This window comes from Pongo abelii, chromosome 6, assembly GCF_028885655.2.
Source record: "Pongo abelii isolate AG06213 chromosome 6, NHGRI_mPonAbe1-v2.0_pri, whole genome shotgun sequence".
In the NCBI taxonomy this organism is placed as follows: Eukaryota; Metazoa; Chordata; class Mammalia; order Primates; family Hominidae; genus Pongo; species Pongo abelii.
The window spans coordinates 20228285-20241271 of NC_071991.2; the positions used below are offsets into that span (position 1 = coordinate 20228285).

The 12987-nt window shown below is 44.4% G+C and overlaps 1 protein-coding gene and 1 pseudogene across 5 annotated transcripts in view; both read right to left on the minus strand.

The window, feature by feature from the left end:
- Positions 1-12987, minus strand: part of CALN1 (calneuron 1) — a 625214-nt gene that overhangs the window by 354404 nt on the left and 257823 nt on the right. The window lies entirely within an intron of this gene.
- On the minus strand, positions 2590-7003 carry LOC129060277 (tigger transposable element-derived protein 1-like; annotated as a pseudogene).

A 12987-nucleotide genomic window follows, 5' to 3' on the forward strand; every position in this document is an offset into this window, starting at 1 on the left:
AAGGTTTATATAGCTCTATAGATGCCCCCTCAACGTATGATAAGGTTATGTCTCAGTAAGCCCATTATAAGTTGAAAACATCACAAGTCCAAAATGCATTTAATACACCTAACCTACTAAACATCATCACTTAGTCTAGCCTCTCTTAAACATGCTTAGGACACTTCCATCAGCCTACCATTGGGCAAAACCATCTAACATAAGGCCAATTTTATAATAAAGTGTTGAATATCTCATGTAATTTCTGCAATCCTATACTGAAAGTGAAAAACAGAATAGTTCTATGAGTACTTGAAGTATGGTTTCTACTGTGTGTGTGTCACTCTCACACCATCATGAAGTCAAAAATGTGTAAGTCAAGCCATCGGGGACCATTTGAAGTTAGTTTGTTTTCATTACTATAGAACATTCCGTCTCCAGTTAATGGATATATAGGTTGCTGAAAAAAATTATATGAAGGATGCCACCACAATAAATATATGTTTGCATCTTGCACAGGCAGTGTTTCTCTCCGGCAGCTGCACAGCCAGTCTACCAGGTGGGGGCCCAGAAAAAATTATATCAACATATGCTGAATTTGCACTTGTATGCTACTGGAGTGTGTTAACTCCATTTCTGACAATATTGTATGTCCCTGGCTAATCAAATGAGGGTATTAGCATGCGAGACGGCTCTCTCCAAGACAATGTAGCCCATCAGAAAAGTTTAAGTAGGGGTCCCCAACCCCCGGGCTATGGACCAATTTCGGTCTGTAGCCTGTTAGGAACTGGGCTGCAGAGCAGGAGGTGAGCAGCAGACAAGTGAGCATTACTGCCTGAGCTCCATCTCCTATCAGATCAGCAGCAGCATTAGATTCTCATAGGAGCGGGTACCCTATTGCGAACTACACAAGCTAGGGATCTAGGTTGGGCACTCTTTATGAGAATCGAATGCCTGATGATCTGAGGTGGAACAGTTTCAACCTGAAACCATCCACCCACAACTATCCATGGAAAAAATGGTCTTCCATGACACCAGACCCTGGTGCCAAAAAGGGTGGAGACCACTGAGTTCAAGCATTAAGTGCATTTGATGGACACTACACAATGACTAAAAATAATGCTTAGACTCCTAATGACACGAGAAATGTTCATAATTTATTTTCAAGTGGAAATACAGAGTCATGTGACCATCACTTTGAATAATGAGATTATGCCAAAAGGATTTAAGAACCAGCTTGAAGAGGCTACTACTATATTAAAATAAACAATAACAGCAGTAGCTTATAATCTGTTGAATAAAATAGGAATTAAAGAGTCCATACTGATATGAATGAAGGAATGAATGAATGAAAGAGGATAAGACAAGGCTCTTACTTACAGAATAATGCCAAAAAATGTTGCAAAGATGGTGGACTTAGAAAAATCACTGTATGATTATCATATGGTTACATATGGTAACCACCTTAGTAATAACTGATTCAGGCAAAAATCACTAATGGACGCTAAACCTAGTGGGTAAAAGTTTGACGATTATGGATATTCACATAGTTTCAAAGTATTTTCCCACTGAATACTAATTACAAAGGGGGAAAGAGCCACTTTAGAGTGGAAAAGCCTGGCAGACTCCATCTGAATTCAACAATCAAAGTCAACATGACCAATAATGGGTCAAATCACCTCCACATATCAACTGATTGGGTGCCAGAACAAGGACATCATTATCACTTCTGTGATATTTCTGCAAAAGCTGTGTAACTTTAACTATGAAGGAACATCAGACAAATCCAAAATGAGGAATATGTTACAAAATAACTGGCCTGTAACCTAAAAAAATATCCCAGTGGTGAAAGTGAAAAGCTAAATGCTACTACGGTTTGAGTATGTTCTCTTCAAAATTCTTCAAAATTCATGCTGAAACTTAATCCCCATATTGTGGTGGTATTAAAAGGCATTAAAAGGCCTTTGGGGAAGTGGTTAAGTGATGAGGGCTCTGCCCTCAAGAATGGATTAGTGCCTTCTGAGAAGCCTGGAGGGACCTAGCTTAGGCCCTTTTTGCTCTTCTGTTCTTCTGCCATATGAGGACATGGCATTCCTTCCCTCCAGAGAATGCAGCAACAGGATGCCATCTTGGAAGCAGAGAACAGCCCTTGCCAGACCCCATTCCTGCTGGCACCTTGATCTTAGACTTCTCAGCTTCCAGAATTGTGGGAAATAAATTTCTGTTCTTTATAAATTACCCAGTAATCCAAGGTATTTTGTTATAGCAGCTCCAAAGGACTGAGACACTAAACAAAACACAAAACCTAAGGAACCTTTTCAGATTGGAGAAAACAGAAGAGACATCACAGATGGATGCTAAATTCAGACATACCTCAAAGATATTGCAGGTTTGGTTCTGGACTACCACAATAAAGCAAGTCACACCAATTTCTTGGTTTCCAAGTGCATATAAAAGTTAAATTTACATTATACTTTTGTCTATTAAGTGTGCAGTAGCATTATATCTTTAAAAATGTACTTACTTTTATTTAAACATATTTTATTGCTAAAATATATGAACAACCATCTGAGCATTCAGCAGTTCATAATCTTTTACTGGTAGAAGGTCTTATCTAAATGCTGACGGCTGCTGACTGATCAAGGTGGTGGTTGCTGAAGGTTGAGGTGCCTGTGGCAATTTCTTAAAATAAGACAACAATGAATTTGGCTGCATAGAGGGACTCATTTCATAAAAAATTAATTTGTAGCATGCAATGCTGTTTGACAGCATTTTACCCACAGTAGAACTTATTTCAGAATTGGAGTCAATCCTTTTAAGCCTTGCTACTGTTTTATTATGTAAAGAATATGCTGATGGAAGATTCTACAATGTTCACAATGCCATTTCAACAATGTTTACAAAGCATCTTTACCAGGAGTAGATTCTATTTCGAGAAACTACTTTCTTAGCTCATCCATAAGAAGCAACTCCGCATCCATTCACGTTTGATCATGAGATTGCAGAAATTCAGTTCCATGTTTAGGATCCACTTTTAACTCTCCTTCTCTTGCTATTTCCACCACATCTGCAGTGACTTCCTCCACTGAAGTCTTGAACCCCTCAACATCATCCATGAGGGCCGGAATCTACTTCTTCCAAACTCCTGTTAAATGTTGATATTTTGGCCTCCTCCCACGAATCACAAATGTTCTTAATGGTATTGAGAACAGTGAATCCTTTCCAGAAGGCTTTAAATTTATTTTGCCCAGATCTATCAGAAGAATCACTATGTATGGCAGCTATAGCCTTACGAAATGCGTTTCTTAAATAATAAGACTTGAAAGTTTAAATTTTAACTCCTTGATGTATGGGCTGCAGAAAGGATGTTGTGTTAGAAGGCATGAAAACAACATTCATCTCCTTGTACATCTCCATCAGAACTCTTGGGTGACCAGGTGCATTGTCAATGAGCAGGAATATTTTGAAAGGAGTCTTTTCTTCTGAGCAGTATTTCTCAACAGTGAGCTTAAAATATTCAATAAACCATGCTATAAACAGATGTGCTGTCATCCAGTCTTTGTTGTTTCATGTCTAGAGCATAGGCAGAATAGATTTACTATCATTCTGAAGGTCCTTAAGATTTGGGGGATGGTAAATCAACACTGGCTTCAGCTTACAGTCACCAGCTGGATTGGCCCCTCACAAGAGTCAACCTATGCTTTGAAGTTTTGAAGCCAGGCATTGACTTCTCCTCCCCAGCTATGAAGGTCCTAGATGGCATCTTATTCCAATAGAAGGTTGTTTTAGGCTGGGTGCAGTGGCTCATGCCTGTAATCCCAGCACTTTGGGAGGCGGAGGTGGGTGGATCACCTGATGTCAGGAGTTCAAGACCAGCCTAGTCAACATGGTAAAACCCCATCTCTACTAAAACTACAAAAATAAGCTGGGCATGGTGGTAGATGCCTGTAATCCCAGCTACTGGGGAGGCTGAGGCAGGGAGAATTGCTTGAATCCAGGAGGGCGGAGGTTGCAGTGAGCCAAGATTGCAACACTGCACTCCAGCCTGGGCAACAGAGCAAGACTCTGTCTCTTATTAAAAAAAAAAAAAAAAAAAAAAAAGGCTGGTTTTCTCTGCATTGAAAAATCTGTTGTTGAATGTAGCCACCTTCATCAATTTTCTTAACTGGATCTTCCTGATAACTTGCTGTAGCTTCTACATGAGCACTTGTTGCTTCACCTTATACTTTTATATTATGGAGATGACTTATTAAACCTCATGAACCAACGTTTGCTAGCATCAAACTTTTTTTCTGCAGCTTCCTTTCCTCTCTCAGCCTTCATAGAATTGAAAAGAGTTGGGACCTTGCTCACTCTGGATTAGGTTTTGGCTTAAGGGAATGTTGTGGCTGGTTTAATCTTCTAGCCAGACCTCTAAAACTTTCTCCATATCAGCAATAAGGCTGCTTTGCTTTCTTATCATTTGTGTGCCCACTAGAGTGGCACTTTTAATTTCCTTCAAGTACTCTTCCTTTGCATTCGCAACTTGGCTAACTGGCTCAGGAGGCTAGCTTTCAGCTTATCTCAGCTTTTGTCATGCCTTCCTTACTATGCTTAATCATTTCCAGTTTCTGATTTAAAGTGAGAGACATGAGACTCTTCCTTTCACTTGAACACTTAGAGGCCACTGTAGCATTACTAATTGGCCTAATTTTGATGTTATTGTATCTTAGGGAATAGGGATCCCCAAGGAGAGGGAGACAGATAGGGAAGGGCTGGTCGGTGGAGCAGTCAGAACACACACAACATTTATTAAGGTCACCATTTTATATAGATGTAGTTTGTGGCCTCAAAATAATCACAATAGTAACATCAAAGATCATTGATCACAATGTAAGAATTAAAGAAAGAGGAAAGAAACATGAAATGTGGCTCAACAGTTAAGGACAGGTTTATTTTAGAGAAAACAAACCTGAGAGGGGCTTCTGGCCAAGTTAGGTCAGAGAGCCCTTCTCTCTTACAGACTAAGGATATTCAAGGGTTTTGGAAAGGGGGGCTTGTCACAGGTTTGGAATGTTTCTATGTGAAGGAAAGTTTATTGCAGGGTTGGAATGTCTCTGGTCGGAGGGGAGGCTATCTCAGGGTTGGTATGTCTCTGGTCAGAGAGGGGTTTATCTTAGGGTTGGGATGTTTCTAGTTATGCTGACATTAGCCATTAGGCTGATGTTTTGGGGCTGGATTTAGGTGGTTTTTAAAGAGAACTTACAGCGGTGGTGTTTTGTTCAAGATGGCGATGCTCCTGCTCTGTCACACATATCATCCTAACAGATATAATAATGAAAGCAAATAATGAAAAAGATTGAAATATTTGTGGGAATCACCAAAATGTGACCCAGAGGCACGAAGTGAGCACATGCTCTTGGAAAAATGACACTGACAGACTTGCCCAACCACGGGGTTGCCACAAACCTTTAATTTGTAAAAAACAAACAAACAAACAAAACAAAGCAAAACAAAACAAAAAAACACAATATCTGCAAGGTGCAATAAAGTGAAGTATAAAACGTGGTATGCCAGTATGATCCTGGATTGAATGATTTAGCTGTAAAAGAAATTATTTGGATAACTGGGGAAATTTGAATAGAGTCTGTGGATTAGGTGGTGGTATATGATGTTAAGTTTGCTTATTCTGATGGTTATAGTATGCTTATGCTGTAGCATCTTTGTGAAAAATATACTCTAGCATATTCAACAGTGGAGGACATCATGCCTGCTGCTTATTGTAAAAAAGTTTAGAAAAAGAACAAATTTTAGTATAAATGATATAAATATAGCATATCTATTTGAGAGAGAGAGAATGATATGGAAATGTGCTCAAATGTCTACAATCAGGAAATTTGGGTGAAAGATATATAGGATTTCTTTGTACTGTTCATGCAAATTCTGCTATTTTTGAAATTATTTAAAGTAAAATAGTAAAACGAAAATAGACTATGGGATGGCAACTTAATTATATCCGTGTGGTGAAATATTACACACATTCAAAAACCACATTTATTAAATGACATGAGCAAATACGTTTTCTTAAGAAATCAGTATATAAAACTATATGTGTAATATGGCTTAACCTGTCAAAACATGTGCCTAAGGGAAAAAGATATAAAGGAAATACATGATGTGTAAAGATGGAATTATCATCAAATGATGCTAATTCTAGATGATCATGGGAAGTTCTTGTATTTTTATTTTGGATTTTTTTTTTTTTTTAAATAAACGTCTCCAGGTGTCTGGCTCTTTTAAGAAGAACAAAATGTTATTCTACAAAATGAAACCAACAATGAGTAAACTGAAGGCTTGAATACAAGTGTTCTCTCCATGCTGGGGAGCATTTTCCTGACGCCATCTGAAGTCTCAGAGTAGAAATCTTGTTTCACAAAATTCAAAGCTTCTATTCTTACACCTGATTCCTCAGGAAACTCTTTTCTCCTACTTGTATTAACCAATTCAGCCATGAGGAGCAAAGGAGACGGGGACTCTGCCCTTAGCTGGGCTCTGAAGGTGCGTATTTTAGCACCGGCTGAGAACTGAGTTAGCTCATCTTCAAAGAGGCTGCCTGCCATCCCATTCAACAACATAAAAAGCCATTTGTTTAGGGGGAGAAAAGCCATTTCAACATGAAAATTGGTTTCACGACAATATGCCTGATAAAACGGCACATGAAAGAACCATTGGTCGGCCTCTCTCCCCTGGGTCCCCCCACAACCCCCGCCCTTACCCTTTCTTTCGGAACTGTCACCATAATGGAAAAGGAAGTTATCTCAATGGAAAAACATGCTGGAACACATTTTACCTCTGGAGTAATGGACCAGGACTGCCCACGCATTCAATGAAAAACAAAATATTTGGTCATTCTGCTCCTTCTACCCGAACGCATTCTAAAGCTTGCAATGCCATCATCTAGCGTTCAACCTCAAAAATTCATCCTTGACTCCTTCCCTTCTTGTTGATGGTACCTCCAGCATCCAGAGTGGTGTGCCAAAGACATCACGTCTAATCACGCTTTGCTTCAGCTTCAAATTTCTCACTGGCTCCCATTCACTCATTCATTCAACAAGCAGGTTACTATTCCACACCAGGCCAGAGCCCATGGACATCGGCAAGGTCAGATCCATCCCCTCTTTGATGTCCCAGGCGCTTCCAGAAATGGGCCATGTACCCTTTCTTCTAAGCACCTCAGCCCCATGCCTACCATCTTCTAAGCACCTCGGCCACGCCCACACTCTTCTACCCACCTCAGCCACGCCCAACCTCTTCTGCCCACCTCCACCGTGCCCACCCTGGATCTTCGACTCACCTCAGCCACGCCCACCCTCTTCTGCCACCTCAGCCACGCCCACCCTCTTCTAAGCACCTCAGCCACGCCCACCCTCTTCTACCCACCTCAGCCACGCCCAACCTCTTCCGCCCACCTCAGCCACACCCACCCTCTTCTAAGCACCTCAGCCACGCCCACCCTCTTCTACCCACCTCAGCCACGCCCACCCTCTTCTACCCACCTCAGCCACGCCCAACCTCTTCTGCCCACCTCAGCCACGCCCACCCTCTTCGAAGCACCTCAGCCACGCCCACCCTCTTCTACCAATTTCAGCCACGCCCACCCTCTTCTACCAATTTCAGCCACACCCACCCTCTTCTACCCACCTCAGCCACGCCCACCCTCTTCGAAGCACCTCAGCCACGCCCACCCTCTTCTACCCACCTCAGCCACGCCCACCCTCTTCTACCCACCTCAGCCACGCCCACCCTCTTCTACCCACCTCAGCCACGCCCAACCTCTTCTGCCCACCTCAGCCACGCCCACCCTCTTCGAAGCACCTCAGCCACGCCCACCCTCTTCTACCAATTTCAGCCACGCCCACCCTCTTCTACCAATTTCAGCCACGCCCACCCTCTTCTACCCACCTCAGCCACGCCCACCCTCTTCGAAGCACCTCAGCCACGCCCACCCTCTTCTACCCACCTCAGCCACGCCCACCCTCTTCTAAGCACTTTGGCCATGCCCACCCCCTCAGCCATACCCACCCTCCTCTACCCACATTGGCCACGCCCCTAAGCACCTCAGTCAAGTCTACCCTCTTCTAAGCACCTCGGCCACGTCCACCCTCTTCTAAGCTCCTCGGTCACCTCCACCCTCTAGGCACCTCAGTGCTCTGCCCGTCCTTAGCCCACCCTACAGAGCTGATGGCTGTATTTGGAGCAGGCCTTCACTTTCAGGACTATATACTATGTTGCTACTTCCCTTATCTCTCTTTGCAAATGACAAATACCTATTTATTCTTTCAGATTTACTGAGTCAGGTCTCCTACTAAGCCCTCTTTAGGAAGAGGGAGAAGAGGCCCCTCTCCTCTGTAATCTCATTGGAATATTTCACCACTGTTGGGGGAGATCAGGAAAGCATGCTCAGAAGTGTCCTGTAATCTCAGCAATTTGGGAGACTGAGGTGGGAGGATTGCTTCAGGCCAGGAGTTTGAAACCAGCCTGGGCAACAAAGTGACACCCTGTCTCTGCAATAAATTTAAAAATTAGCTGAGAGTGGTGCTGAACACTTATAGTCCCAGCTACTAGGGAGACTGAGGCGGGAGGATCACTTGAGCCCAGGAGTTCAAGGCTGCAGTGAGTCATGATTGCACCACTTCACTCCAGCCTGGGTGACAGAGTGAGACCTTGTCTCAAAATAAGAGAGGGAGAGAGAGAGAAGGAAGAGAGAAAGGAAGGAAGGAAGGAAGGAAGGGATGGAGGGAGGGAGGGAGGATGGAAGAAGGGAACGAAGGAAGCAAGCAGCCGGAACCAGAGTCCCACCTCCTTCTGCTGCTCCTGTGGACCTGCCCAGACAATTTTAGCACACGCAGCTCTACAGCGAGACCCACTCAGAGGAATCCTGCTGAAAGTATTCCCCTCTCCCTCCTATCAAAGGAAGACAAGGGCAGAAGCCCCCTCAGGGATTACACCCCAACCTTGGCAGGCAGAGTGTAGCCAGTCTGGGCCTATCTGGCCTATGGCTGTTGAATGGCAGAATAAATGAATGAACAGAGGCAACCCTGGTTGGCTCTTCAGTGGTGTGAGCTGGTCCTGTACCCAGATACTGGGGTGGTCTCGGCAGGGCCCTGGAACCAAATGGGTGTTCAAGACAACCTCCTATCGGAGCTCATCAACTTCCAGGACAGGAGAGAATGTGTCACTGCCTCTCTCGTGCACAGTCCTGGGGGAAAGCTGGCAAGTACATCAGGGCTGTGCCTGCCTGTCCAGCCCAGGGTGCTGGGGCCTTGCTCTGCAGTCCTGTGGCAGCTGGTCCCCCACCTGGGAGGAGGAAGACAGCCCCATTCTGAATGTCTCTAAAAGAGAAGGTAGAAGATACTAGCCTCCCAGTGTGGACCATGGCAGACTCAGGCTATAGCAACTCCACGAGCTAAGCATGAACTGGGGCTGTGCCGTCCCTCAACCCAAGGCCAAGGTCACTGGCTCCAGCCTCTCTGCCTCCTGAGAAGAGTAGCAACAATTATCCAACAGAAAAATTAATATCACTGGATGCAGTAGCTCATGCCTGTAATTCCAGCAATTTGGGAGCTGAGGTTGGAGGATCGCTTAAGCCCAGGAGGTTGCAGTGAGCCATGATTGCACCACTGTACTCCAGTGACAGGGCATGATCCTGTCTTAAAAAAAGAAAAGAAAAAGAAAAAAAGGCAAGGCGCAGTGGCTCACACCTGCAATCCTAGCACTTTGGGAGGCTGAAGCAAGTGGATCACCTGAGGTCAGGAGTTCGAGACCAGCCCTGGCAACGTGGTGAAACCCAGTCTGTACTAAAAATACAAAAATTACCCGGGCGTGATGGCACTTTGAGACCACTGACCCTTCGGCTGGGCCTATGCACGTGTCCCAAAACAACATTTTGTGTCCGAGGGCTCAAAACTCCATCCTCAAATGATGCTAACATCACCATTTTTTTTTCAAGATGGAGTTTCGATCTTGTCACTCAGGTAGGAGTGCAATGGTGTGATCTCAGCTCACTACAACCTCCGTCTCCTGGGTTCAAGTGATTCTCCTGCTTCAGCCTCCCGAGGAGCTAGGATTACAGGCGTGCATCACCACACCTGGCTAATTTTTGTATTTTTAGTAGAGACAGGGGTTCGCCATGTTGGTCAGGCTGGTCTCAAACTCCCGACCTCAGGTGATCCTCCCACCTTGGCCTCCCAAAGTGCTGGGATTACAGGTGTGAGTCACTGTGCTGGGCCAACATCACCATTTTCTACAGATGGGCCCTATGACAAAACATGAGGCTTGATTACACCTGCACAGTGATATGTTTTGGATGCTTGTCCCCTCCACATTTCAGGTTGAAATATGATCTGCAGGGGCGGTTCCAAGACAGTCGAATAGGAACAGCTCCAGTCTACAGCTCCCAGCGTGAGCGACGCAGAAGATGGGTGATTTCTGCATTTCCAACTGACGTACTGGGTTCATCTCACTGGGGATTGTCAGACAGTGGGTGCAGGACAGTGGGTGCAGCACACCGAGTGTGAGCCAAAGCAGGGTGAGGCATTGCCTCACCCGGGAAGCGCAAGGGGTCAGGGAATTCCCTTTCCTAGCCAAGGGAAGGGGGGACAAACGGCACCTGGAAAATCGGGTCACTCCCACCCTAATACTGCGCTTTTCTGATGGTCTTAGCAAACGGCACACCAGGAGATTATATTCCGTGCCTGGCTCGGAGGGTCCTACACCCATGCAGCCTCACTCATTGCTAGCACAGCAGTCTGAGATCAAACTACAATGCGGCAGCGAGGCTGGGGGAGGGGCACCTGCCATTGCTGAGGCTTGAGTAGGTAAACAAAGTGGCCGGGAAGCTCGAACTGGGTGGATCCCACCGCAGCTCAAGGAGGCCTGCCTGCCTGCCTCTGTAGACTCCACCTCTAGGGGCAGGGCATAGCTGAACAAAAGGCAGCAGAAACTTCTGCAGACTTAAATGTTCCAGTCTGACATCTTGGAAGAGAGTAGTAGTTCTCCCAGCATGGAGCTTGAGATCTGAGAATGGACAGACTGCCTCCTCAAGTGGGTCCTTGACCCCCGAGTAGCCTAACTGGGAGGCACCCCCTAGTAGGGGCAGACTGACACCTCACACGGCTGGGTACCCCCTGAGATGAAACTTCCAGAGGAACGATCAGGCAGCAACATTTGCTGTTCACCAATATTCGCTGTTCTGCAGCCTCTGCTGCTGATACCCAGGCAAACAAGGTCTGGAGTGGACCTCCAGCAAACTCCAACTGACCTGCAGCTGAGGGTCCTGACTGTTAGAAGGAACACTAACAAACAGAAAGGACATCCACACCAAAACCCCATCTGTACGTCATCATCATCAAAGACCAAAGGTAGATAAAACCACAAAGATGGGGAAAAAACAGAGCAGAAAAACTGAAAATTCTAAAAATCAAAGCACCTCTCCTCCTCCAAAGGAACGCAGCTCCTCACCAGCAACGGAACAAAGCTGGACAGAGAATGACTTTGACGAGTTGACAGAAGAAGGCCACAGACGATCAAACTTCTCCGAGCTAAAGGAGGAAGTTTGAACCCAACACAAAGAAGTTTAAAACCTTGAAAAAAGATTAGACAAATGGCTTACTAGAATAACCAATGCAGAGAAGTCCTTAAAGGACCTGATGGAGCTGAAAACCAAGGCACGAGAACTACGTGAAGAATGCACAAGCTTCAGTAGCTGATTCGATCAACTGGAAGAAAGGGTATCAGTGAAGGAAGATCAAATGAATGAAATGAAGTGAGAAGAGAAGTTTAGAGAAAAAAGAATAAAAAGAAATGAACAAAGCCTCCAAGAAATATGGGACTATGTGAAAAGACCAATCTACGTCTGATTGGTGTACCTGAAAGTGACGGGGAGAATGGAACCAAGTGGGAAAACACTCTGCAGGATATTATCCAGGAGAACTTCCCCAATCTAGCAAAGCAGGCCAACATTCAAATTCAGGAAATACAGAGAACGCCACAAAGATACTCCTCGAGAAGAGCAACTCCAAGACACATAATTGTCAGATTCACCAAAGTTGAAATGAAGGAAAAAATGTTAAGGGCAGCCAGAGAGAAAGGTCGGGTTACCCACAAAGGAAAGCCCATCAGAATAACAGCTGATCTCTCGGCAGAAACTCTACAAGCCAGAAGACAGTGGGGACCAATATTGAACATTCTTAAAGAAAAGAATTTTCAACCCAGACTTTCATATCCAGCCAAACTAAGCTTCATAAGTGAAGGAGAAATAAAATATTTTACAGACAAGCAAATGCTGAGAGAATTTGTCACCACCAGGCTTGCCCTACAAGAGCTCCTGAAGAAAGCATTAAACATGGAAAGGAACAACTGGTACCAGCCACTGCAAAAATATGCCAAACTGTAAAGACCATCGAGGCTAGAAAGAAACTGCATCAACTAACGAGCAAAATAACCAGCTAACATCATAATGACAGGATCAAATTAACACATAACAATATTAACCTTAAGTGTAAATGGGCTAAATGCTCCAATTAAAAGACACAGACTGGCAAATTGGATAAAGAGTCAAGACCCATCAGTGTGCTGTATTCAGGAAACCCATCTCATATGCAGAGACACACATAGGCTCAAAATAAAGGGATGGAGGAAGATCTACCAAGCAAATGGAAAACAAAAAAAGGCAGGGGTTGCAATCCTAGTCTCTGATAAAACAGACTTTAAACCAACAAAGATTTTTTAAAAGAGACAAAGAAGGCTATTACATAATGGTAAAGGGATCAATTCAAAAAGAAGAGCTAACTATCTTAAATATATATGCACCCAATACAGGAGCACCCAGATTCGTAAAGCAAGTCCTTAGAGACCTACAAAGAGACTTAAGACTCCCACATAATCATAATGGGAGAATTTAACACCCCACTGTCAACATTAGACAGATCAACAAGACAGAAAGTTAACAAGGATATCCAGGAATTGAAC